General features: G+C 35.0%; 1 protein-coding gene across 11 annotated transcripts in view; it reads left to right on the top strand.

Moving 5' to 3' along the window:
- Nucleotides 1–26,297, top strand: part of FOXP2 (forkhead box P2) — a 596,515-nt gene that overhangs the window by 289,905 nt on the left and 280,313 nt on the right. The gene's annotated exons all lie outside the window — the stretch shown is intronic.

Raw genomic sequence — 26,297 nt, 5'->3', positions numbered from 1 at the left:
ACTCATACCTGTAATCTCAACATTTTGGGAGGCTTAGGAAGCAGGATTTCTTGAGCCTGAGAGTTTGAAACCAGCCTGGGCAACATAAGGAGACCCTGTCTCTACAAAAAGTTTAAAAATTAGCTAGGCATGGTAGCACATTCTTGTGGTCCCAGCTACTAGGAAGGCTGAGGCAGGAGCATCTCTTGAGCCCAAGAGTCCAAGGCTGCAGTGAGCCCTACTCACATCACTGCACCAGCCTATGAGACAGTGGAAAACCCTGTCTCAAAAAAAAAAAAAAAAAAAAAAAGTGAATAGGAAAACAGGAATAATCACAGGTTTCTGCTGCCTGGTACCTACAAGAATTCTACATTTAGAGTAGCTGCTTGTAAGGTACTGCTTTTTGCTTTTAGATAAGTGTTTCTAACAGCCATGATCAACTGCAAAATAGTTACATCTTACGACTTCTCCTTTATGCCACTTTCCCTGAACAGAGCACGCAGTTTAATGTACAGCCCTTTAAGGTTTTATTGAAAACAGCAAAAGGATCCAGTATAGGAGGTGAGACGACTCTCTTCTATGTCTCCCTGTTTTCTGCTTATAAAGCTTTTTAAGCTTTTTAAAAAATTATCTAGAAAAACAAAAGCACAGAAACATACTAATAGTGGAATTTGTTTACCAAAGGTAGAGCATTTTAGGAAATGGCAAAACAGATTCAGGCTACCCTGGATCATATAAGTCCTATAAACTGCTTCAGAGATGAGGGCTTCTGATACAACATTGTACTGAAAGGAACCAGGAACCAGACGAGTGGGAGTCATACCCATCCTTCTTGTCTTCCACCCTTGCTTGTTACACCTTTGAAGGTGCCACGCTGAACCAGATTTACAGTCAATGCATAGAGAAAATATTGGAAGTGAAGGTTAATTCCAAGAAGCACCCAACATACATAGAGGCAAGAGGGAAAAGGAGGGGAGGATAATTTCTTAAACTATCTGGGGATCAGAAATTTCAGGCTATTTCTGAGTGTGCCTTTGTGTGTCTTGTTATTGTAATTATTCAGTGACATTTAGTGTTCTTTTTTTTTTCATACAAATGAAGTATCTACTAAGCTGAAAACCTTCAGAAACACAGAAAAGTATTGTAATGAAAATAATTATTTCACTTAATATCTCCCATCTGTCCTTTCAAATGAGCTTTTGGATTTTACATTTAAACATGATTGGAGATACCTGTGAACAGCTTAACCTCATCAGAAAAATTATTTAGGAATGCAATTTACCCAATTTCTGTGACACATTACTAAATATAACTTCAAAAGTTAAGTGCTATATGAGCATAAGAAAATATAAATACAGATATGTTAAAGCCTCAGTTACCCTCTAATATAGCAGGTTCCTTTTAAGTTCATTCATTCATTCATTCTCTTATGAAAATTATTTTTCACGTGGATTTTGATAACACCTGTATTTTGAGGAGTAGAGTTATTTTATGAAAAATGTATGTTAGTCTTCAAAATTTTCATTAGAGTATTAAGTATTTGGTTAAAAAATATTCTTTTCTCTTGAGGAAGTTATATTCCATTTCCATCCTGACATTTCACACGGTACAATGCTGATGCCACGTTACTGTAATTCAGGACTAGAATATATGAGTCAGTCCTAACTTGTTAAGAATTTCCTTCTTCTCCCAAAGGAAAACGCGTGATTGCTTTTGGGGAATGGCTGGAAATCAGATTTAACTTTTTATTTAGGTTTTTTTTTTGTTTTTTTTTTTTTTTTAATAGGACTGAAGAGATTTGGCCAAATAAATGTGTACTTTTTACAACATGTCAAACAGCCAAAACTTTGGCTAAGGTCTAACTATGCAAGAAAAATTAACAAACTCTATAGACACACAAAGCAACTTTTGATGAGAAGAACAGAAGGGATATAAACATTGTCGAATTTATGAAAATATCCACAGTAAAAAAATTCTCCTAAATTATTATACGATTTACTATTTCTTAGTGAAATCCTGGTATGGTTTCTTATGCAATAGACAAGGGAAACTAATCAATTTAAAACTCTTTTGTTAGCGTGTTGCTGTTGAAAAAAATCACAAAAAGCAAGGAGGGATGGGGGAGGATTCAAGCACTATCAGAACAATAAAATATTTTGAAATTTACAAACACCTATTACAATAGGATTGCTTCCTCGCAGCATTCTTTTTCAACTGTATTTTTCAACTTCATTTTAAGGTTTCAGTCACAGAGTTCCCAATATTATATACTCATATTTTAATATATAACTTGATGGAGAAAGGGGCAAGATTAATGTCATTGATATACCAACTGAGTTACCCCAATGCTTGACAAAGGTTTTGGTTTGGCCAACTGGTTAGTCAAAACTCTTTAGTCATATTTATTTCATTTTAACTTCTTTGGAGAGTTTCCCAGTTATTAAGGCAGGTGTCCTTCTTACATTCTTACCAGATTTGGCTGGTGGGCCTCTGTGTCCCAAAGCTGAATTATAAAATGAGCCCCACCTTTAGGCCAGTTGTGACCACATAGTACAATCCTGTTATATTTCTGATAAAATGATATAAAATGGCAGTTTCTGCCATCTGAAAATTCACTATGTAAGTTGACAAGGAACGTTACCTCTTCGATTTTTTTTTTTTTTATCCTCTGAGAGTTTTGCATTTTAAAATCATAGGCCTTCTTAGAAAGTAGATTGTCAAATGGTGAAGCTTCTGGGAGGTAAAAACTGAATGATCCTGTTGTCTCCTTGTTACTACTTTGGAGTTTTCCCATTATGTCTTTCTTGCTGTTTAAAAAGTTTTGTTGTTATTACCAGCAGGAGTTCTGATAGTCACCTTTTAGAATTTATAAGACTGACTAACTGGTTTTATATATATATATATATATATATATATATATATATATATATATATATGTATATATACTGTTAGAGAAAAAGAAAGGAGATTATAACAAAATTTCTTAAATTTCATCTGTGGACAATCAGTTGTTATTTTTCACCTTTCCAAGCTTCTTAACAAATATTTAGATTTATAAAACATATGGCATAGAGGAAAAAATAGTAAAAGCACATATATTGGAAATGTTATAAAGCACTGGATTTGTAAAAGAAAAATAGATGGGAGTTGTCAGCAATTAGTACTAAGTTTATCTGCTTTTAATCATTAGGCCAAATTACGTTATAGAACTTTTTAGAATGCCTCAGTAAAATAGAAGTCTTAGAAAAAAGTCAGGACCTTGAATATTATCAATTATATTACAGTGTGAAGATCAACACAAAATAAGAATAGAGTACTACAGTAATTATTAAATGTGATCTGCAACTTTGGTTTAAGCCGAACGTATTGTACTGTATTGAGCTACACCAGCTTTTCCTGAATGACATGGTACACATATTCCTCTACATCATAGGTATAGTGAATTTTTAACACTTAACCTGAAGCTGTTTATTTTAGTGCACCCTCGTGGAATAAAGATACTGTTCCAAAATGAACTCAGTAAAACTAGGTTTATAGCATATCAAGACAATATGACACATCTATGCAGTTTTCTAATGACCCCTAAGAAACAACCTTAGAATTTCTAGAAGAATGAATGGATTACTTTTCTTAACAAGGTTATAGATGAATATTGGAACGAAAATGTATGAAAGTTACTGGGGCCTTAAATAAATGTTATTCTGGGTTATTCACAGACTATTGGTTCTGTGCCTTGGGAATCAATTAGACAGATTTTAAGGTTGGCAGCATTTTGTAAAAATGAGAGTGCTAAGTCAGAATGTCTCCTTTCCTTCTCCAAAAAGGGAACCTACATGCAAAGATAGGATTTCTTCACAGGAAACGATTTCCTTAAGAAAGAGCATGTGAACAAATTACTGATCAATCCCCGATACGTCCAAACCTCAAATGGCAGGATGAAGATGATTTTGATTGGAAGAAATTTCAAAGTGGACTGTAGAATATAAAATGGGATTAAACCTTCTGTAGTGTATTCACTTATTTAAAAATGTATAACAAGTTTGGCTGGCACGGTGGCTCATGCCTGTAATCCCAGCACTTTGAGAGGCCAAAGCGGATGGATAACCTGAGGTCAGGAGTTCGAGACGAGGCTGGCTAACATGGTGAAACCCCGTCTGTACTAAAAATACAAAAATTAGCCGGGTGTTGTGGCATGCTTCTGTAATCCCAGCTGATTGGGAGGCTGAGGCACAAGAATCACTTGAACCTGAGAGGCGGAGGTTGCTGTGAGCTGAGATCAGACCACAGCTCTCCAGCCTGGGCAACAGAGTGAGATTCAGTGTCAAAAAAAATTTTTAAATGCATAACAATTTTAAAAACGATTAGTGATAATGAAAGGTTTTCTGTGGTGTAAATATTATAAAACAACATAATTTCAAGATATATATGAAAAATTCAATAATTTTTAAAAAGTGTGTATTATAATTAGCTTAAACAGTATACTATACAACTACTGGGAGATAAAGGGAGCGAATAATGAGTCATTATTATTTTAAAATGAAATACAACAAAATGTATCAAAGTTATCACTTGTTAAATGTCACTATAAAACTTCACCTACTGGGTAGTTTACTCATTCTACAGAATAAACTTGTGCTCAAGAGCACAGCCTGAATTGTTTATGAGAAATTACCTAAGATTTGAGTTGACAGTATTAATTTAGATCATCAAAAAGTAGGACATCATCCTTTGTTACATTATATATTATAAACTGTTGACTTGCAGGCCAAATCTGCATACATGTTTTGTTTGGTACCATAATTTTGTTTGTTTTATTTGTTTTGTTATGTGAGACAGGGTTTAGCTGGGACCACACCTAGCTAATTTTAGAAGCAGGATTTCTCCATGTTGCCCAGGCTGATCTTCAACTCCTGAGCTCAAGTGATTGCCTGCCTTGGCCCTGCAAAGTGCTGGAATTACAGGTGTGGGCCACCGTACCCAACCTGCCTCATAATTAAAAATTTTTTTTTTTAAAGTTGAAACAGGTCACAGTTTTTTTATGTTGTTGTATATTGCAGAATTTCCTTCTTTTTCTAAGACTTTTTTTAAATTGCATTTTAGGTTTTGGGGTACATGTGAAGAACATGCAAGATTGTTGCATAGGTATACACATGGCAGTGAGATTTGCTGCCTTCCTCCCCTTCACCTGTATCTTGGCATTTCTCCCCATGCTATCTCTCCCCACCTCCCCACCCCACCGTCCCTCCCCCTACTCTGGAAAATTTGCAGCTCTGGCAACACTAAGCCCACATTTCCATTTGGCAGCATGCCCCTTTACGCTGGGCATACCTCTGCTAGTGTGCCACATGTCCTACCTTGCTTTTTCACTGGGTTAAACATCTGGTTAGTCTGAGTGAGTGAAGACTCCTGGTTCAAGGTTTTTCCTAAATATTTTACTCAAGATGTGCCTATACAGATGCAAGGGAAAAATTCAAGTGAAACTTAAGGAGCTTTGTGATTACATCTTTTTTGTGTGGTACTTTTATAAATATTTGCCTTTCACAATTGAGGTAAGCTCCACTAGGGTGTGGAGCACATCTTACTGCTCACTACGACATCTGCAGAAACTGCCACAGTGCCTGGCTTGTTCCAGGGTCTTCATAAATGTTCTATGAGTGAAGATAGTAGTGGAACTCTCCACAAATACTAACTTAGTGTATTCCTATTTAAAATATACTTTATTTAAGAAGACGCAAACCTTAAAACATAGATGGGCTTTTCTGTCCATGGCTAACCAGATGTCTTAAGAATTATCAACTGATCTTGTTGTAAGCTGAGAAAATATTTGACACTGAAATGGCCACATGAACATGATAGTTTCAGAATGTATGTATGGGATTAAAATAAAATCGTTATTAATTCTAGTTTGTGTCAAACTGTACTATGAAAAGCATACTAGGTCTTTAGAATGAAGGCATGATGACAGAACTCACATATGTGGTGATTTTAAAGTCCTTACATTGCATTAATAATATATCATTTATATCATATTTATGTCACAGGGAAACTATGTTGTCAAGATCTTTAATACTGTGCCTGACACAGAGTGAGAATTTCATAATTTTTTCAGTGTGCCTGCATCTCACAATGCCCAAGAAGAAGTAGAGGACACTCACATAGTGAGATTCTGTCGAATGGGCACTGAAGCAGGGAGTTTTCCAGTAGACACAATGGAGAAGGTGATTTTGGCCAAAACAGAAGATCAAAACCGGTGTTGAGATCCACCTGGGAAGCCTAAATTCAGTAAGCCAGAGTGGGAGGCTGGAGTGTCCAACAGGAGAGGTCAGAAGCCGCAATCGACTTTGGGGACCAGAAACCTAGGAACTCGGGTGATGCAAATACAACTGAGAGTAAATAAGGAAGGTTTTAAAGTGTTGCCAAGAACACTTTAAAACCTTCCTTGTTCATTCCTGACCTGATTTTAGGGAGTAAATGAGTCATGATGCAGAGATGGGATAGCTAGGTTTTAGCAGTGGAATGATCTTTTGGGATCGAGTGACTTCCTCTGTGAAGCAGAATCCTTGAGTGCTTCGCTGATCAACTGGGGTAGTAACTAAAATAATCTGAATTGCTCTTGGTAGTGAAGCTTTTCTGGTAGAAGTCAATAATGAACATCCTCCTCATGGCTCTAATGTCTCTGGTCTTCTTTTATCTTCAGGCTCCATATAGTGACCCCACACAGCTTTAGGCTGTCTTCTTACAGTAACCCCAAGACCTGCAACTCACATCACAAACTCACAGAGACAGAATTTGTATCCTAGTATTCCCAGGTCAAATCATTCAGAACCAACTTAGTCAAGTGCCTACTTTTGAACCAGTACCAGATGAATGGAATGTGCCAGTTGGCTAAGGCCTAGTTCCATGCCCGTTTCTGAACGAATTACAGTAGGTTGGATGATGAGATAAGTAGATGGGTTTAAGAGAATCAGTGATGATGTACAGTGCTTGGGGTGGAGTCAAAGCAGTTTAAACCACATGGCTGGGAAGGTTCGAGATTCAAGAAAAAATCCAGATTCTGGTGAGGAAAGCAGCATGTGTCCAGTATATAATAAACTTAGTATAGTCATTGTAATGGCAATTGAGACATACACAAAAAGTGCATGGAATATTAGGATGGCATTCAATTCAATTGCTCTAGAGAAGTTATTGCTTATATAATTCCTCATGCTCCCTAAGCCAAAGTAATTATAATATTTTTACTTATGTGTGTTTAAGAAACCTTCTTTTTAAAATAACAACTCCACCTCTCCCCTTCTACCTTTTGTCTCCTTCTTTTTTTTTCCCCTTCCCTTTTTGAACAGTTTAGTCCTAAAGCGGTTACACGAGGCAAAAAAAAAAAAAAAAAAAAAAAAAGGTAGGTATCTGTTCCAGCAGTGTGTTGGAGCTACACTGACCCAGAGCAATGTGTCAGAACCCAAGCAGAGTAAGGAAGGTGTGTGCAAATCAGAGATGTCTTACACGGAGTGTCAGAGCCTAACCATAGAGAGGAGGGAGGGCATTCACATAAAAGAGTGGCCTGGTATGGAGAATTAGAGCCAGAATAGGCTAAAGAGGGTGTCCTATGGCAGCCTAGTGTGGGGTGTCAAAGCCACAGATGAAAGGTAAGGGCATATCTACAGAAGGTATACAGAGTATCATATATACAGAAGGTATACAGGGCGTCAGCAGCATGAAGAGGGCATCTGTCTGGAAGAACGGCTTAGCATAGGGTGTTGGAACCCAGGCTGGGAGAACTGGCATCCATGTAAGAGAATAATGGAGGTAAAGATGAGAAATGAGTTGCACATAAGGAATTTATCACATAAGTAAATATATTAAAGATTAACAGGAGTGAGATTTCTCATTGTTCAAGGTAAAAATATGGAAAGGCAGAAAACTTGAATGAAATTTAGTGTGTTAGATAGGAAGGTATATTGGTATGAACTCATTATTTTCTGTAGATACAGATAAAGAAATTATTGTGGGTGTAAATATATGTGTGAGTGTGCCTCTGTGTGTGTGTGTGTGTGTGTGTGTGTGTGAGAGAGAGAGAGAGAGAGAGAGAGAGAAAGGGAGAGATAGAGAGACAGAGACATACATCCCTTATCTCTGTCCGCTGAAAGGTCCTGGAAACTGCAGTATTCCAAGAGCAATTAGCACACCTAGGACCCAGATCTTTCTTTCTAAATACCATTTTCCTCTAAAAGGAAACTGGGCCTGATTGCATAACTGGGACTGGGAAAGTATAAAATAAGCCTGGAGCATCTTGTGCCAGAAATTAAGGAAACACTTAAGGAATAATGGGAACATGCTAAAAGGACATAGAAGCCAATTTGAAGAGGCCCCCACTGATTAAATTGGAGACAACTGGAGCATCAAAGTAAATAACAAACAATTACAAGGTAAATTCATTATAAAGTAAATAATTATAAACCATTGAATAACGGGAAAAATATGAATCTATATACACACATGCACACAAGCATACACCCACACACACAGATACATAAATTGAAAGTTCAGCGAGGAATCAAATATTTATATAGTTTCAAAATAATTCCCAACAAAATGTTTACTAATTATAAAGGTGAAAAAAAGGAACTTTACAGTGGAGAAGCCTGGCAGATACCACTTTAATCAAGTGATCAAAGTGAACATTATAAGAAATACACTGAAATCATGTCCCACTTGATAGAATATAATGAGAAAAACGAGCATCACTTTTATATTATGCCTGGCAGAGATGCATAACCTGAAACTAATCATGAGGAAACATAGACAACCAAAATTAAGGGACATCTACAAAATAACTGGCCTGTGATCTTCTAATGTGTTAAGGTCATGAAAATCAAAGAAAACTGAAGAACTGTTCAAGACTGGAGCTGACTAAAGAGGCATGAAACTAAATACAGTGTGTGATTCTGAACTGGATCCTTTTGCTAGAGAGGACATTATTAGGACAAGTGACTAAACTTGAAAGGAGGCTGAGTATTAGATGGTGTGGATAATGCATCATGGTCAGTTTCCAGATTTTGATAGTACCATAATGATGCGGGAAAAATTTCTCATTTATAAGAAATGCACACTGAAATATTGGGTGCTGGTGAGGTATTAGGTTGGTCTTTAACAATTAAGGGAAAAAATATCTGTACTTACCACTTTTCTGTAAGTTTGTGACTATGACAGTATTTTCCCAACTTCTTTGTGAGAGCTGAAAATGATGGTATGAAACAGAGCCATTGATTTAATACGTTTTGCTGAATGTTTATAATGTCTTGGAAATGGCCAGATATCTACAAATAAAATATACTAATGCTTGAGTGGGTCAACCCAAAAGAAAGAGAAAGTGTCAATTTCTGATGAGTGTGCTTTAAAAGATGTCATGGAGGCACACTGAGAAAAATTATATTAAGTGTTACAGTGTTCCAGCAGAGGGAAAAGACAGGAGCGAAAGCTCAGAGGTTTGGGAAGTATTGACAAGTACAGATTGGCTCTAGCATGGGGTTCACTAGGAAGAAGAAAGTAAATTTAGAAAGAAAATATGTGGAGCTTTGAATGCCATATTCTGAGATCTGAATTTCACTTTTTAGATAAAGAGAAAGGAAGGAGTTTTTATGTATAAGAGAGCCTCATATCCAGAATATTTTTATATATATTTAAGAAGTCAATGAGATTTTATTAAAAGATGTCATTACTAGTGTAATTCAATATGACCAGAAAATGAAGTGTAGATTTGAGACAGCAGTATTAAACATTTCCGTTAAGATCATATAGTATTTGTTTTTCTGTGTCTGGCTTATTTCAATTAACATAATGTCTTTCAGGTTCACTCATGTTGTTGCAAATCACAGGATTTCTCATTCATTTTTATGACTGAATGGTAATCTAGTGTGTGGGGGAAAGGGGTGACATTTTCTTTTTTTAAAACAATGTTTTTCTAAGTACATAGTACCTATTTATGAGTTATATGAGATATTTTGATACAGGCTTACAATGTGTAATAATCACATTAGGATAAATGATACATCCATCAACTCAAGCATTTATCCTTTGTGTTACAAACAATCCAAATACATTCTTTTAGTTAAAGTATACAATTAAATTATTATTGACTATAGTCACCCTGTTGCACTGTCAAATGGTAGATATTACTTATTATTTCTATTTTTGTACCCATTAACCATTTCAGCTTCCCCTACCACCTCTCCACTACCCTTCACAGCCTTTGGTAACCATCCCTCTATTCTGTGTCTCTGTGAATTCAATTTTAATTTTTAATCCCACAAATAAGTGAGAACATGCAATGTTTATCTTTATCTTTCTATGCCTAGTTTATTTCATATAACACAATGACTTCCAGTCCATCCATGTTGTTGCAAATGATGGGATCTTTTTCTTTTTGTGGTTGAATACTAACTACCATTCATGAATCCATTCATCCATTGATGAGCACTTTGGTTGATTCTATGCCTTGGCTATTGTGAACAGTGCTGCAATAAGCATAGGAGTGCACATCTCTCTTCAACATACTGATTTCAGTTTCTATGGATATATTTCTAATAATGGGATTTGGTAGTCCTATTTTTAATTTTTTTAGTAATTTCCATATTGATTTCCATACTGGCTATACTAATTACATTTATATGTGGAATCTTTAAAAAAGTTGATTTCATGGAAGTATAGAGTAGAATGGTGGTTACTAGGGGTTTGGGGTGGTGGTGGTGGGGTTGGGGAGATGTTGGTCAAAGAATACAAAATTTCAATTAGGCAGCAGGCATAAGTTCAAGAGCTCTGCTGCACAACATAGGGACTGTACATTATATTTCAAGAATATAACATATTCTTGAAAAATGCTCAGAGAGAAATGTGAAGTTACCATTTTTTACCACAAAAATGGTAACTATGTGAGGTAATACATATGGTAATTAGCTAGCTGTAGTCATTCCACAAGGTATATAGACTTTAAAACATCATGTTGTACATGGTAAATATATGAAATTCTATCTATCAATGTAAAACAATTCCATTAAAAACATATCATTATATAATTAGCCTGAAAATAACTATTACCTCCTTCATAATTACTACACTAAAATATGTACTAACATATCTTACAGTTCGATATGTTGGAAAAAGATAAATGAATAAATCAATGAAAAGCACAAAATAATTAGGAACAGTGAAGAGATTTTGGATGGAGATTTATTTAAAATTACTTTAAAATTTTAAAAGTTATTGAAAAGTTTGTCTGAGATTTTTATCTATGAAAAAATAACAGTAAATGGAGAAAGGTCCATTTATTTATATATTCAATCAACAATTATTAAGCACATATCCCATACTGATCACTATACAAGGAATGAAGAATAGAGCACTGAACAAGACAGGTATGTTTCCTGTTTTTGTGACATGGGAGAAAGCAACAGATGATAAACATAGAAAAATCAGCAGTAATAGTTCCTATTTCCATATGATGTAAAGAAAATGGGATAATATAAGGGATGGAGAAGCTACTTCCTATTGGGTTTTCCAGGAAGGCTTTACTTGAGGAAGTGAAATGTAAACTGAATTTGAATTTTGTAAGAAAGATTTCATTACTATGGAGCAGCATTGCAGAGATTGAAGAGCTGTTAAAATACCCTAAGATGGCAGTGAGAAACAGTAAGAAAGTTAATATGGCCAAAGTAGGAAACAAGATAAAGAAAAGGGAAGACAATAATGAGATTAGGCTGAAGAGACTTCTAGGGACCAGATCTCATGAGTTCTTGGTACAGTGGACTGCCATTGGAGGATTTTCAGCAGGAGAGTGACTTTATTTTATTTACATTTTTAAAGAGCAAGAGCATAGCAGGGCTAACAATGAGGAGGTAATTTATAAGGCCACACCAGAGATGGTGCTTTAAACAAACAAGGGTGGCAGGAGTGGAGATCCAAGTGATCCGTTAGAAGATCTGGAGTTTGAATTGAAATGATTTTCCATCAGTTTTTGTGAAAGAACTGCCAAGAAAGAAATCAAAGATGAAATTGTTTTTTTCTCTTTTTTCCTCTCTTGAGAAATTAGGTGTAGAGTGACTACATTAACCAAGAGAGAAGACAAAGAAAAGGAGTTATAATAGATACAGACCTTTAATTTTAAAATTAACATATAATAAAAGAAAGTGGTCTAAGAGCAGAGCGTTAGATTTTCAGTAAGTCTTGATTAAACTGGGTATTTGCAATAAAAAAGTTACATTTTTCAAAAATACTATATGTGAAATTCTTAATATATTTAAAGATAACAATTATAACCATCTAAAATATAACTGTAATTATGCAAATATTACTCTTAGATTAGAAAAATACTTCTTAAATAGACAAGAAATGAAAGTTATCACAAAGAGACATGCAATCAGATTATACAAAAATGAAATAAACTGGGAAGATATTTCCCAAAACTTATATATACCTAATATTTTATGAAGTGTACTTTAAAATCAATAAAAGCATATGAAATTATAAAAATGGGCAAAAAGCTGGGAACAGGATATTTGCAAATTATAAATGTCCAATGAAAATGAAGAAAACATTTAAATTCAGTAACAAGTTTTTCAAGTAAATTACAAACAATGATGGAATACAATTCCTTTGTTAGTAATATTTTTAAAAGATGTTGGCATGGTTAAAATGAGAGGATCACTTGTGTGCACAGTATAAATTACTACAGCTTTTCTGGAACAAAACCCAGAAACATAGAAACCTGTCTTGGGTTCATGTATCCAGGAATAGTAGTATAGGGCCCTGGACAAAGTCACATTAAGCTCTCTCAGCAACAAGCTTTCCTCACTAAGTCTTTCTATTCATTTTTAGAATGAAGATGAAAGTAGTAGCGGTCTCTAAGCTGTTGTGAATTAATTGAAAGCACTCAGACCAACACTTGGCAGGTAGTGGGCACCACATGTTTGTAGTTGTTGGTTATCTAACAATTTAATTTTTGACAGTAGTTTATAAAATGGTATCTTCATTGTTGTCTCACTTTGCATTTTTTTGATTATCAATAAGATTGATGGTGTGCTTACAGAAGATCAGTTGCTCAGCTTTACCCTCTGTAAATTGAATATTCATATCTTCTGACTTTATCTTTCTATTCTTTTCTTTTTTCTTTTTTTTTTTTGAGATGGAGTCCTGTACTGTTGCCCAGACTGAAGTGCAATGGCACCATCTTGACTCACTGCACCCCCTGCCTCCTTGATTCAAGCAATTCTCTTGCCTCAGCCTCCCCAGTAGCTGTTATTACAGGCACTTGCCCCCACACCTAGCGAATTTTTGTATTTTTAGTAGAGACGGGGTTTCACCATGTTGGCCAGACTGGTCTGGAACTCCTGACCTCAGATGATTCACCTGCATTGGCCTCCCAATATGCTAGGATTACAGGTGTGAACCAATGTTCCCAGCCTTGACTTAGTTTTTCTTTTTGTTTGTTTTTTTCTAATTTTTTTATTTTTTCTGACTGGCTTGCAGGAATTCCTGATATATTCTGGGTGTTAGATATTAGCTGGTTTTAGATTTTACAAAACTTTTCTCATTTTTTTACCCACCTGTTACTTTTTCTCTAGTATACTTTTAAAAATAATTATTGAATGTTAATTACACGCTTGACACTGTTTTAAGACCTTGGGACACATTGACGAACCAAAAGAAGACCAGAAGACAGATGTTCCTGACTCGTGGGGCTTATACTTCAGTGGAGGTGGAGGCAGAGGGCAATAATTTTTAAAAATCCAATTAAATAAATAAATAATACTGTGTGTTAAAGGCAGTAAGGGGTATTGGGGCAAAAAAAAAAAAAAATTACCAGTATAAAGGGAGACAGAGAATACATCCAAACTTTCTTTGTAAAATTTATAGGTTTTTTTGGGGGGTGGGGCATGTTACACAGGAAAATAAAATTTAATTTAAACAGATTTATAAAACTCTGTTTCTTATAATTGTCCATTTATAATGAAAGCTAATTTCTTCAGAATTTTTAAGGACTCAGAAGTCCCTCATAAGTTGTTTCCATGTAATTTAATCTTTATAGTTTAAATATCAAACACAATGTTTCCTAAAAATATAGACTAAAAATTTTTAATTCTAAAAACAATACACATCTATCAGAATAGATGTTAAAGAAAAAATTATTCAATGATACTTGGTAAGGAAGACTTTATTCAGGACCATTGTGATGGGTACAGGCAACAGTTCCTGACCTTTTTGGCATCAGAGTCTGGTTTCATGGAAGGCAGTGTTTCCACACACAGGAGTAGGTGGGGTTGGGAGGTGGCTTCTGGATGAAACTGTTCTACATCAGATAATCAGACATTAGATTCTCATAAGGAGCAGGCAACCTAGATCCCTAGCATGCACAGTTCACAATAGGGTTCATGCTCCTATGAGAATCTAATGCTACCACTGATTACTCACCTCCTGCTATGTGGCCCCATTCCTAACAGACCCAGACCAGTACTGGTCCATGGCCCAGGGGTTGGGGAACCCTGAGTACAGGAACCACTGCAATGGGGTATTGCAGTGGGGAGTGAGATTGGGTTCAAGTCAGATTATAGCATGGGCAATTGGGAATTTATAATCAAGGTACAGGGTGCGGGTCAGTGGATGAAAAATTATTAAGAGGAAATCCCGAGATTAGGGAAGATTCTGCATAAACTGGCCTAACAGGATTCTTGCTGTACACAAGCCAGATATCACCTAGTAAATGTGGAGGGTGAGGAAGGTGGTTAGATATCAGATGGGGGATGCTAGCTAATTTGACTTAGTAGAGTTCTTTTAATAAAACTGGATTTTGCAAGGGCATGCACAAATGGGACTAGAAGAAGGTTCATGGCCTGAATAATGTTTGGCCAAGCAAAAATATGTTGTCATAGATTCCATTAATATGGAAGAATATTAAGAGAAAAATATAAATTATGGATTATATAACTACCCAAGAAAACTGCCATTAATATTTAGATGCATATCCTTCCAGAAAATTTGCACTGAAACTTTCGCTTTTTTTGTTTTTGAGACAGAGTCTCCCAATGTCACCAGGCTGGAGTGCAACCGTTCAATCTTGACTCACTGGAACCTTTTCCTCCCAGGTTCAAGCAATTCTCCTGCCTCAGCCTCCTAAATAGCTGGGTTTACAGTTGCAGTGGCGGGGGAGGCACACTCAGCTAATTTTTGTATTTTTAGTAGAATGGGGTTTCACCGTATTGCTCAGGCTGATCACGAACTCCTGACCTCGTGATCCACCAGCCTTGGTCTCCGAAAGTGCTGGGATTACAGGTTTGAGCCACCCTGTCTGGCCAACTTTTGCTTTTTTAAAGAAACAGTTTCTTCTATTGACTTGAAGAGATGGAGCCATAAAAGTTACCTCCTACTTCTCTTTTTCCCCTTCCCCCGCTCCCCTCATCACTACCACTTAATAACTTATTTTCTGCCAGGTACTTTTCATATATTGCCTTCTGTAAGTGCCACAGCAACGCTGCTGGGTTGGAATTATCAATCACATGTCAATGAGAAAATAGTCTCAGGAAGATAATTGTCTTGCAGTTTGGCAATTTAGTTTTAGGTTGCACCTGAAGGTCAAAGTCAGGTCTGTTAGATTCCATAGTCCTTCTCTATACTGTGCTGATCTCTCACCTGTGGCTAAAGATACAGCATTTTAAACTTCTGTTTAACATCCCAAATGAAAGCAAAGTGAATCAAATGCTATGTATAGTATTTTTAAAGAATATTATATACAACTTAGGTTGTTACCCTAAAAAAAGCATACTGAAAAGGATATAGAGGCCAGGCGTGGTGGCGCATGCCTGTAATCTGAGAACTTTTGGGAGGCTGAGGCAGGCGGATCACTTGAGGCCAGAAGTTTGAGACCAGCCTGGCTAACACGGTGAAATCTTGTCTCTTCTAAAAATACAAAAATTAGCTAGGCGTGGTGGCACATGCCTATAATCCCAGCTGCTTCGGAGGCTGAGGCACAAAAATCCCTTTAACCTGTGAGGTGGAAGTTGCATTGAGCCGAGAGTGTGCCACTGCACTCCAGCCTGGGCAACAGAACAAGACTGTATCTCATAAAGCAACCACAAAAAAAATAAAAATTAAAAGATACAGATAAAATTAAGAGAGGAAAAACAAGTGAAATAGAGATGAAGGCCATCTCTATCACCATGTCTGGAGGACAGACTAAACTGACCTTTTTAGGTTAGAGAAGAGGACATTAATACATGTATTCCAATGACTATAAATTAAAAGGAAGACAGATTAAAATGAAGACAGAACTATTTTAATATCAAAAATGATATTTTCACTGTCAAGATGCTTTCAAGAGAGGCTCTAGGGTCTCCACTCCTAGAGGTATTTGTGTAAAGAACATATATCCACTGAACTTCAGCAATTTACACAACTGCCTACTGAAGTTTGCAGTAGACTTCATCAGTTAACTAATCTGGTAAACAAATATTTATTGAGGACCTACTGGGTACTGGACCATGTTGTCTGTGCTTGTGTCAGCGAGCCGACTCAGACCACATGGTTTGTTAAATGGCACACCTGCAAAAGCCATGCAAGCTTTTTTTTTTTTTTTTTTTTTTTTTTGAGACAGGGTCTTGCTCTGTCACCTAGGCTAGAGGCTGGAGTGCAGTGGCACCATCATAGCTCACTCATCTTGAATACCTTGGCTCAAGCGAACCTCCCACCTCAGCTCCTTGCATAGTTGGAACCACAGGCTCACACCACCACACCTAGATACTGTCTTTGTTTTGTTTTGTTTTGTTTTCTGGTAGAGATGAGGCTCTTGTTATGTTGCCCAGGGTGGTCTCAAACTCCTGGCCTCAAATGATCCACCTACCTAAGGGTCCCAAAATGCTACATGACAGGCAGGAGCTACCATGCCCGACCACATGCAAGTGATTTTCTTTGCTTCTCTATTGTCTCTCTTACCAGCTGCACCTATGTTCATAACCTGCTTAGTTTCCACAGTCCCTATCTCAAGTCCTTGGGGGATGCATTTCAAAATTCAGAATTCTTTGGATTATAGAGAAGTAATAAGATATATAGTCTGTATGTTATGTAACGGCCCCATCATAGTTGGGTAGCACCTTGCAGTTGAACACAGTAATACATCTTCACTGAAATATATGCATGGAAACATTAATGGTCTAACATAAGTTTAGTTGTGTTTTATTTCCAGATGAGTTCAAGTTAGGTCAAGTTTTATCATCAACTGAATCACAAGAAACAAACAAAAACCATCTGGATTCTCAGGATTTTTTGTATTTCAGAATTGTTGATAAGAGACTGTTTAGTATATTTGTAAGGAATTCCTCAGACTTACTCAGATTTACAAATTATGTTCCCAGAACACTATTGTACATAAAATTTAATAGTTAAATAATGGAAAGAGTGAACTACTGTTTTTTATAGTTCTCATGGCCTTTATAAGTTAACAGTCTTTGTGCATCTACAGGAGACTCAAGTATTATTTACCATAGAACCCATTTATTGCAGACTGTCTCTGGAGGCTTGTATTCTGTGTAGTCGTCTTTAAGAAATACTATGCTAGTGATACAAGGATACTACAGCTTACCCTTACCCTTGTCTCTAGCATTTTTAAATTCCTAATTGATTACATGGCTTAAAGGAAGCACAGATATAAATCCCAAGAAAATGCTGGTAAATATTCCATAGTGATGGAGAATTGTCTTTGGAAATGATGAAACAGCCTGACTGGGGAACCCTCTCTAGAGCCCCTCATTTTATAGATATACATAAAAAGGTTAACAAAAAGCATACATGATACCATTTGAAGCTTGCAGGGAAATTACCCTAGGACCAAAATACCTCTTACTAGCCAATATAATTTGTAATTCAGCAACTTATTTCTTGGTTAAAAAGGACTAACCCTTTCTTCTGCCCTCCTGAAGAAGGTGGACATTCATTTGCCTTGGAGGGCAGTGTAAATTCACTAGTACTGTAGTTAGCTTTATATATGGTCAGCTTTATGAATGGCTTACCATTCATTAAAAGGGTAAACATCCAGGTCAAGGTGCAGTTGTGAGGAGTCGGGGACGAATAATGAGTGGAGAGAAGGGGTGTCAATATATAACTATGACTACAATTGTGTCCAAGTTTAGTCTAGTTGACTTAGAGAAATGTCGGTTTGGCAAATGTAAATAAGAATTTGGACATATGATGGAAACAAGGAAAATTATATGCTTTTAGTCAGTGAAAATTCTAAGTCAAAACTTACAAACTAAGGAAACTATCCTTCTTTTAAAAAGTACAAAAAATAAGGATTATGTAGCATGTTCTAATTGGCTACATAACACTTTATTGAGTGTGATCAGATATTTGGTTTTAGGAGAAAATTTTCACTTATATATGAAAATCTAAAGTCTGCATAAACCTATTCTTCAGCTTCATATATGTTTAATCTGTGAAGTAGTTGTTTTCTTGGAAATTAAGCATATAAATGGTCTCAATGAAGAAAAGGAATATATACATTTAAAAACCAAAATCGCCTTTTTAAAATTAAGGTTTTATCTGTTAGTAAACTACTATGAAGCGTAGTTGACTGTTTAACTTTATATCTGCTTTGATTTTTGTCAGTTTAGTTAATTCAAATAAAATTTGTGAAGTTAACCACTTTCAAGAAAAGGAATAGGAGAACCTAATTTAACCTAGAGTGTTTCTTTTATTCTTCTGTTATTCATTTGAAGTGCCCTATCAGCTTGAACTGACCAACTTCAGTCATTTTTACCCTTTTATTTTTTTTCTCTAATGTAAACTGAAATTCCCTGCTGTTCGTGGTATTTTAGTGTTTAGCATCATTTAATGAGCAGGTATCATAAAACTTAAAAGGTCCTTTTCTGTGTATCTCCGATTAGCTAGTGAAAGAACAAAGTAATTTCTCTTAATATATTTTGATGTTGGCCCATTTTACATTTAAGTGCTTTTTGATGAAGTAGAAAATAATTTTGGTTAAAGTATGATGGATTCTATCAAGCAAATATATGGCCCCCTATTAAGTAGTAGAATATAAATTGTTTACTGGTGTTACTATATGATAGCTTCCCTTATAAATTTATGTATATAAGTTTCTAAATAATTTACTTTATCTGAAAAAGAGATATATAATTTAAACAAATAATTGGGCCTCAATGTCCATATACTCCTTATTTTAAAAGCAACAGTTCATTCAGAAGTGAAAATTCATTTAATCAAACAATTTCACATTGCCCTTAATTACAGTTTCTTTTAAATTACAATAAGGAATAAAGTATTTTAACTGGTGAAAGAAATAGTGATATCTATTAATTATACACTTCCTATTTGATATTCAGGTATATTGTACCTGACAATTGCTAATATTTTATTATTAGTTCTAGTTTTGTTTTTAGGAAGAAAAGAAAATAATTATCTGTGAGATAAATAGCAGGCAGCTAAAATAATGAGGCTAGTATGCAAGCAAACGTCAGATAATGTGTAATAAGTTACAGAGGGCGTTGTGCAACATTGAACACTGGTAACAGGTAAAAGATGTAATAGTGCTGCCTGCTGGTAAGAAATAGTAGTGTTTAAAGGGTAAGTGAAAATGGGTGTAGTGTTAAGAGATATATACATCATTCATTAAGATTGCTACCGTTATCTATAACTCAAACTATTTTTTTATTCGTATTTAAGAAAAAATTCACTATGAAGTTTTTGAGAGTTAAATTTCTGGTATGAGATTTCCGGATTTAAAAATTTTTATTTTTGGAGCATTTATATAAATGGCATATTCGCTGTTTGCTCCCTCTTTTTAATCATCTGATACCCGTACGGTCTGTCTTATGTGTGGCCCTTCTTTCATAATGCTGACCTTTTTATGGTCACCGTTTCCATAGGATTTGTAGTTAAAAAAATAAGACATTGCCAGTTATGAGAAAGAACTGTCAGTTTTAGTAATCCACAGGTGGATACTTAGCTAGTACACTCACACCATTTATTCATAGAAGGAAGTATGATTTGCATATGCAACAATAAACAGATTTTAAGTCTAATTGGAAAAATGAAATTGAATTGCTTCTAAAGCACTGGTGTCAAAGTTTTAGCAAATTAAAAATCAAGTGTACATATGTGTTAGGGATTACTTTTCCCATGCCCCACAAAAAATGAGTTTAGTTTTCTGTGCTAGAAAAACAAAAAACACATTTTGCTTCAATTGTTTTGAATGTATATCAGTTAATTTTCCAATATACTAATTTTGTTTATAGTCTTGAGAATAAGTTACAGTTATTTTAACTCAAAGCACAGGTTTTAACAAGTTTGGTATTTGTTGTGTGATGTTTGTATGGATGTGGCATGATAGAATTATTCAAATGCAATGATTTTATTATTCTGATTTAAATGCTTATATGCATTTTAGCTTTATTTTCAGATATCCATTGTACATGACTTATTAAAACACCATGCACTATAAAAATAGTTGTTACAAAGTGAGGAAACTGCTATTTCATTATGTATAACTTTCTCACTTACATAATGCAGTTTCCATTCTGAAAAAGAATTGAGTCACAACTAAATTGAGGAAAAAGTTAAAAAAGAAAGTGTTTTTGAATATCCAAAACTTGCTTTCTAGAGAGAGGAAAAGTAAAAGCCATATTGTCTCCTTCGAGGCATAAAAACACTCTTTATATATTTATTCTTTCTCCCTTTCTCCCTCCGTCCCTCTTTACCTCCTCCCTCCCTCCCTAGCCTAAATCTCTATCTTTATCACTACAGTATAGTATCTTTTCCTATGGCAATTTAGACTAGCATTGTCATTAAAATATAAAATTAGAAGTAAAATTGGAAGTATTTAACAATGATTTTTGAGAAATTTATTTGTGCTTGTTTTAGTAACTTGGACAGAGAGAAGAAGGGAAGGAGAGAAGAGAACAAGATAGGAAAAGGAGAGAAATAGTAAGAAAAGGGAACAAGAGAGGAAAAGGCAGAGCTGAGAGCAGGGGAAATGGAAACAAATCAAATTACATTGTATGCAAATTTTGAGTACCAAAGGAAGAGAAAGTGTGAAAACTGTCTGAATGTGTGAAAAGTTGACATTTGTATTCTTGAAATCATTTTAACAGTCTGCGCAAGAAATTCATAAATAAATAGTAAATAAAATATTCTTGAAGGTTTAGTGATGTCTAAAAGATAAATAGATGGAATTACAATTTAAATTGCTTCACTAATATAACAGTCAAATATCAGACCACCAAGAAGGTGTTTTAATAGCATAGAAAATCACAATACATTTTCTATACTGAAATGTGGCAAGTGTTTTTGTGTGTCTGCAAGAGTCTGCTAGTTTAATAGTATAAACAACAGCATCAAAACCTGGTGCTGACAGTAGTCTGCACTGTGGCCTTTATCATTTTAGGTTCTTTACCTGCAACACTGCTGGAAATGGTTTTCAGAAAAGGGACAAGAAAAATGCTTTACATAGTGAGAGGCGCTAGATTACAAATATTAAATCATCCTTTTGAACAATATGAATAACCATATGTTAATACTTTTCCTTCAGCAGGGAACAAGAAAAAAAAGAATTACATTTATGAGCAAACAGTGCTTTCTAAAGCATATATTCTTATCTATTTTATTTCTATGCAAATATTTGAACAGTTTAGTTTTTCCTTGACCTTTGTATTTATTTATAGCTTTTTGCAAAAAATATGGGTGCATGCTTAGGAATTAATAACTTTAGGACGTGCTTGTTAAGGTCTGGTAAAGCAGTAGAAGCCCTGAGAACCAGCATTCTAGCATCATTCAGTAAAAACATGTTTTTTATTCTTTTGTGTCTTAGTCCATGTTTCATCACAGACAGCTTTCTCATATGCTATTTCAGCTCTAACACATTTTTAAATATCTGCTTAAAAGGCTATACAAAATACTTTAATTCTCAAGTATTATAACTATTCGCTTTCTGTTTTACTCCTCATAAAATGTAAAGCTGAAGTTTTGATTAGTATTTTATTTGTAAAATTGAGCAATAATGATTTAAATGCTTTATTTTGAATGCTTGTTTTATTTGTGAACTTATATCCTCACATTTTGGCATCAAGTTATTTTTATTTTTCTTGTTTTTTTTGTCATAAATAAGGAATCAAAAGAAAATTAAATACAACACAGCTTCATTAGCATATTGGGCTACCACAGTTTAAAATTAAAAATTTAGACTTTATTTTTTATCTTGATTACTTTTAAGTTTAAATTTGTGCAACACATAGTTTCTGACTATAATTTTTTAAAGTCATGAAGTATAAAACATGACAGTATCCAAGTTCATATCTTCCACATAATAGATAACTATTCATGTCAGTGATCTCATGCTAAGTATTTATAACATAATGAAGGGGTCAGGCACCGTGCCTCACACCTGTAATCCCAGTACTTTGGGAAGCCGAGGTGGCTGGATTACTTGATGTCAGGATTTTGAGAGCAGCCTGGTCAATATGGTGAAACCCTGTCTCTATGAAAAATACAAAAATTGATAGGGCATTGCCGCACATGTCTATAATTCCAGCTACTCAGGAGGCTGAGGCAGGAGAATCGCTTGAACCTGGGAGTCAGAGGTTGGAGTGAAACAACATGGTGCCAGCCTGGTGACAGAGCTAGACTCTATTGTACACACAAAAATAATAATTATATAAAAAATAATAATTATGTATAATTATTTTATATATATAAAATGAATGTGTGCCTTATCTTTTCATATCATTGATGATGTCATATTTTAAAGAAAGTACTTGGTACTTGTTAATTTCAAAATCAGACTGGCAAGGAAAAACGTATTTTTGAATAATCTACCCGAGTACTTCCTACTTTTTTCTTGTTTTATCAGTAACCCTAGTTATCCCTTTTCCTGTAATTCTATAGAGTTCTATCATTTATCATAAACAAAATATTATTCTAAATGTAAAAGTTTGGCATTTTTTTGTTAGATACAAGCTTTTTGTTATTTGCTTATTTAGCACTTTTAATGCTAGTATTTCTCTTACAGTAGAAATTTTTGACCATTAAATTTGACTTGTATCAACACTTTTTAGGTCTTTGTGGCAAATAATATTGCCTTAAATAGATCTAATAGCAATTAAATGATTAAACTTGTTTATATTATTAAAATTTCTCATTAGAGATCTATAGTTTTTGTTTTCTTCTTATGAGAAATCTTTAGTACAAATTGAATCCCTTCTCTTTGCATACTCAGTGATGCTATTTCTTACTGAACCCGGATCCAGGGATGAAGTGTATACAATGCTGAGCTCATGTAAGGAGAACTTAACTACAGATATGTTAAAATATCAGTTGTATGAGTGTCTTCATGCAATTCTTCATAAAACAAAATAGTTTTATTTCATCTTTAAGAAACTTTTTAAAAAGTAAGTTGCTTTTAATGAAGAATAAACTCAGTAGATTTTAATGGATATCTTATTCAATCTTTTTCCATTTTCTTCATATGAATATTAACTGATTATTTTACTCTTCTTTATTTTTCCATACCTAATTATTAACTGACTGTGTGACTGTGCAAATTATTTAATCTTTCTCTGCCTCAGTTTCCCCTTCTATAAAATGGGAAAGATAGTACATACATCATAGAATTATTGTCAGGATTTTTTTCCAATTGATTTTGGCTTTTCTCCTTTCCAACTCTTCATAAGCTTTATTTTATAAATTGGCCTAAATTAACTTTCCTAAAACATCTCTAATTTTATCATTCTCCCAATTTGATAACCATCTTGATACTCCCTATTGCCTATGGAATACAACTTGAGCTCCTCCTTGTGATACCTCCAGTTTCAGACCTAACTTACCCTTGTGTATTCCACTGTTCACTGACTGACTAAGCTCCAATCAATCGGAACCACATGCCTGCCTTGGGATAGAGCTCATCATTATGTCTTTAGTTTTGCTTCGCTTTTTCTGAAGCACTCTCAAATATATTTCCTCTTACAAAAATCCGGCCTGTTATTTAGGGCGCAGTTCCAATACTGGGATCTGCTCCATATAGACTTCTTTGGTCTCTGAACTATGATCTTTCCCAGTTCAGAACTCATGCCACTAAATGGCATTGTACTCTCCTCACACATTCCTCATACTCTACTATCTATTTTGGGTTAGATGCATATCTGTGGTAATTGATTGAGAGTTTTCCAGGCAGAGGCTAGATCAAATTTTACTATGAATTATTTTCTTACTTCCCCATAACACATAACAGAGTACTCTGCACATAGAAGATATTCTGTAAATATAGTTTATTAGGGAAATATGGCAGAACAGAAAGAACATAGGCCTTTGAGTCAAAAAAGATGTAAATGTGAACAATGAATTAAATATTGTTTGACCCTGAGCAACTTAAAATATGTGAGTCCCACTGTCCTCATCTGTAAAAAGGGTAATATTATTATCTACTTTTTAGGCTGGATGGAAGGATTAAATATGATACCTGTAAAACATTCATAATAAGCTTAGATGTAGTAGATGCTCAATAAATATTTTCCTTTTTGTTTTGTGTGACAAAACTTATTTCTTCTATTGTATACCATACAAAATATGGCAGTGCATGTGAGATTGATCACTGCATATAGGTTAGGAGAGTTGACTTTCAATATACAGCATGTGTTTTCTTGAGAAAAAAATACCACTGCCTTTGGAAAAAATATCCTGGCTACATTATAGCCATAGGCAGGTAGTTTCCTAACTTGCATCTGTTGATTATTCCTTCTCTGAAATATCCCTCTCAATAGTACTGTTGGAGTGTAAGCAGTAGACAGTAGATCAGGCATCCCCAAACTTTTTACACAGGGGGCCAGTTCACTGTCCCTCAGACCGTTGGAGGGCCGCCACATACTGTGCTCCTCTCACTGACCACCAATGAAAGAGGTGCCCCTTCCTGAAGTGCGGCAGGGGGCTGGATAAATGGCCTCAGGGGGCCGCATGTGGCCCACGGGGCCGTAGTTTGGGAACACCTGCAGTAGGTGAAGGTAGCAATAGCCAGAAAAAAAAAAAAAAAGAAAGGAAAGACTTGCCACTTACATCTATTAAGTATTATATTTATTCATTTAGGCAACAAATATTTCAAGACTTTATATGTAGATAATGCTAGTAGATACAATATTGAACATAAAACATTGCACTCTCAATGAACTTAGTATTGGGGCAGGAAGATAAAATACATACATAAATGGCAACGAGAAAAAAGACACATGAGTAAGGTAATAAGGTTGTGATTCAGTGCAACTCTAGAGACAAACATATGTGGTGGCCACAGAAGAACACTGTGCTTTGAAACCACATCCCCAAAGGTATACCATATTCTTTATCTGGCTTTCGAGTTAGGATTACTAAAATGGTATGTGAATGCGCTTAGACTAATAGAAAGGAAATTGGGATTAGTCCCAACCTGTGTTATGTATTAAAATGCTGATTAAAATAAATAAATAGAAATGAAATTTTTTTCCCACTCGAGTTCCTGACAACAAAAAAATACACCTGTAATTCAAATCAGACACACATCTGAAAAAGCACAGAATTCCACTGTAGTTTATGTACATTTTTATGTGAGATTAAATAAAAAGTAAGCATAGCACTGAAAATATGAAGACTTGACCAATTTTGAATAAAGAAATTTCACAGTACTGCTATAAAATAAAGCAAACAGTTCTTCCATGTTTCCGTTTTGTTAAAATATGTATTTCAGCTTTTATCTGTTTGAAATAGTGGCTGCAATTTAGTAAATGCCACCGATTTAGTTTAGATTTTATTGTTACAATGTTACAGTTTTGATAGCACTGGGCATTTTTTCCTGTTAGTTTGTTCTGTTGCTTTCAAGAATGGTATTTAATCAGTGTCCTAGCTCATTCGAAGTGTCTTGCTTATAGATCCCTCTGCACTAGAGAGAAGAACCAAGTCTTCTCAAAGCTGACAGTTGTCCAGGGGATTTACAACTGATCATATGCAATGTGGGGGAAATTTGACCTTTCATACATTCTTTTACATAATTGGTTCAGGGGGAAAACAAGATAAGTTTTGATTGAGCCAGTGCATGGCACGTAGTAGGTATTCAATGTGTTTTTAAATTAGATTTTAATACAGAAAAATGTTTGCTATGTTATACCGTGAAATGTGCTTGTTTTGAAAAACTCAGATGTCATAGTACAAAAGTATGAGTGGAATTGCTAATAGATCATCTCACATTTAAGAAATTAAAATATTTTTAAAGATTTGCTATTAGAAGGAATCATAATAAGGACATAGAAAGAAAA

This window comes from Saimiri boliviensis, chromosome 10, assembly GCF_048565385.1.
Source record: "Saimiri boliviensis isolate mSaiBol1 chromosome 10, mSaiBol1.pri, whole genome shotgun sequence".
NCBI classification, from domain to species: Eukaryota; Metazoa; Chordata; class Mammalia; order Primates; family Cebidae; genus Saimiri; species Saimiri boliviensis.
The sequence above is the reverse complement of the archived record's forward strand: the minus strand, read 5'-3'. Positions and strand labels throughout refer to the sequence as shown.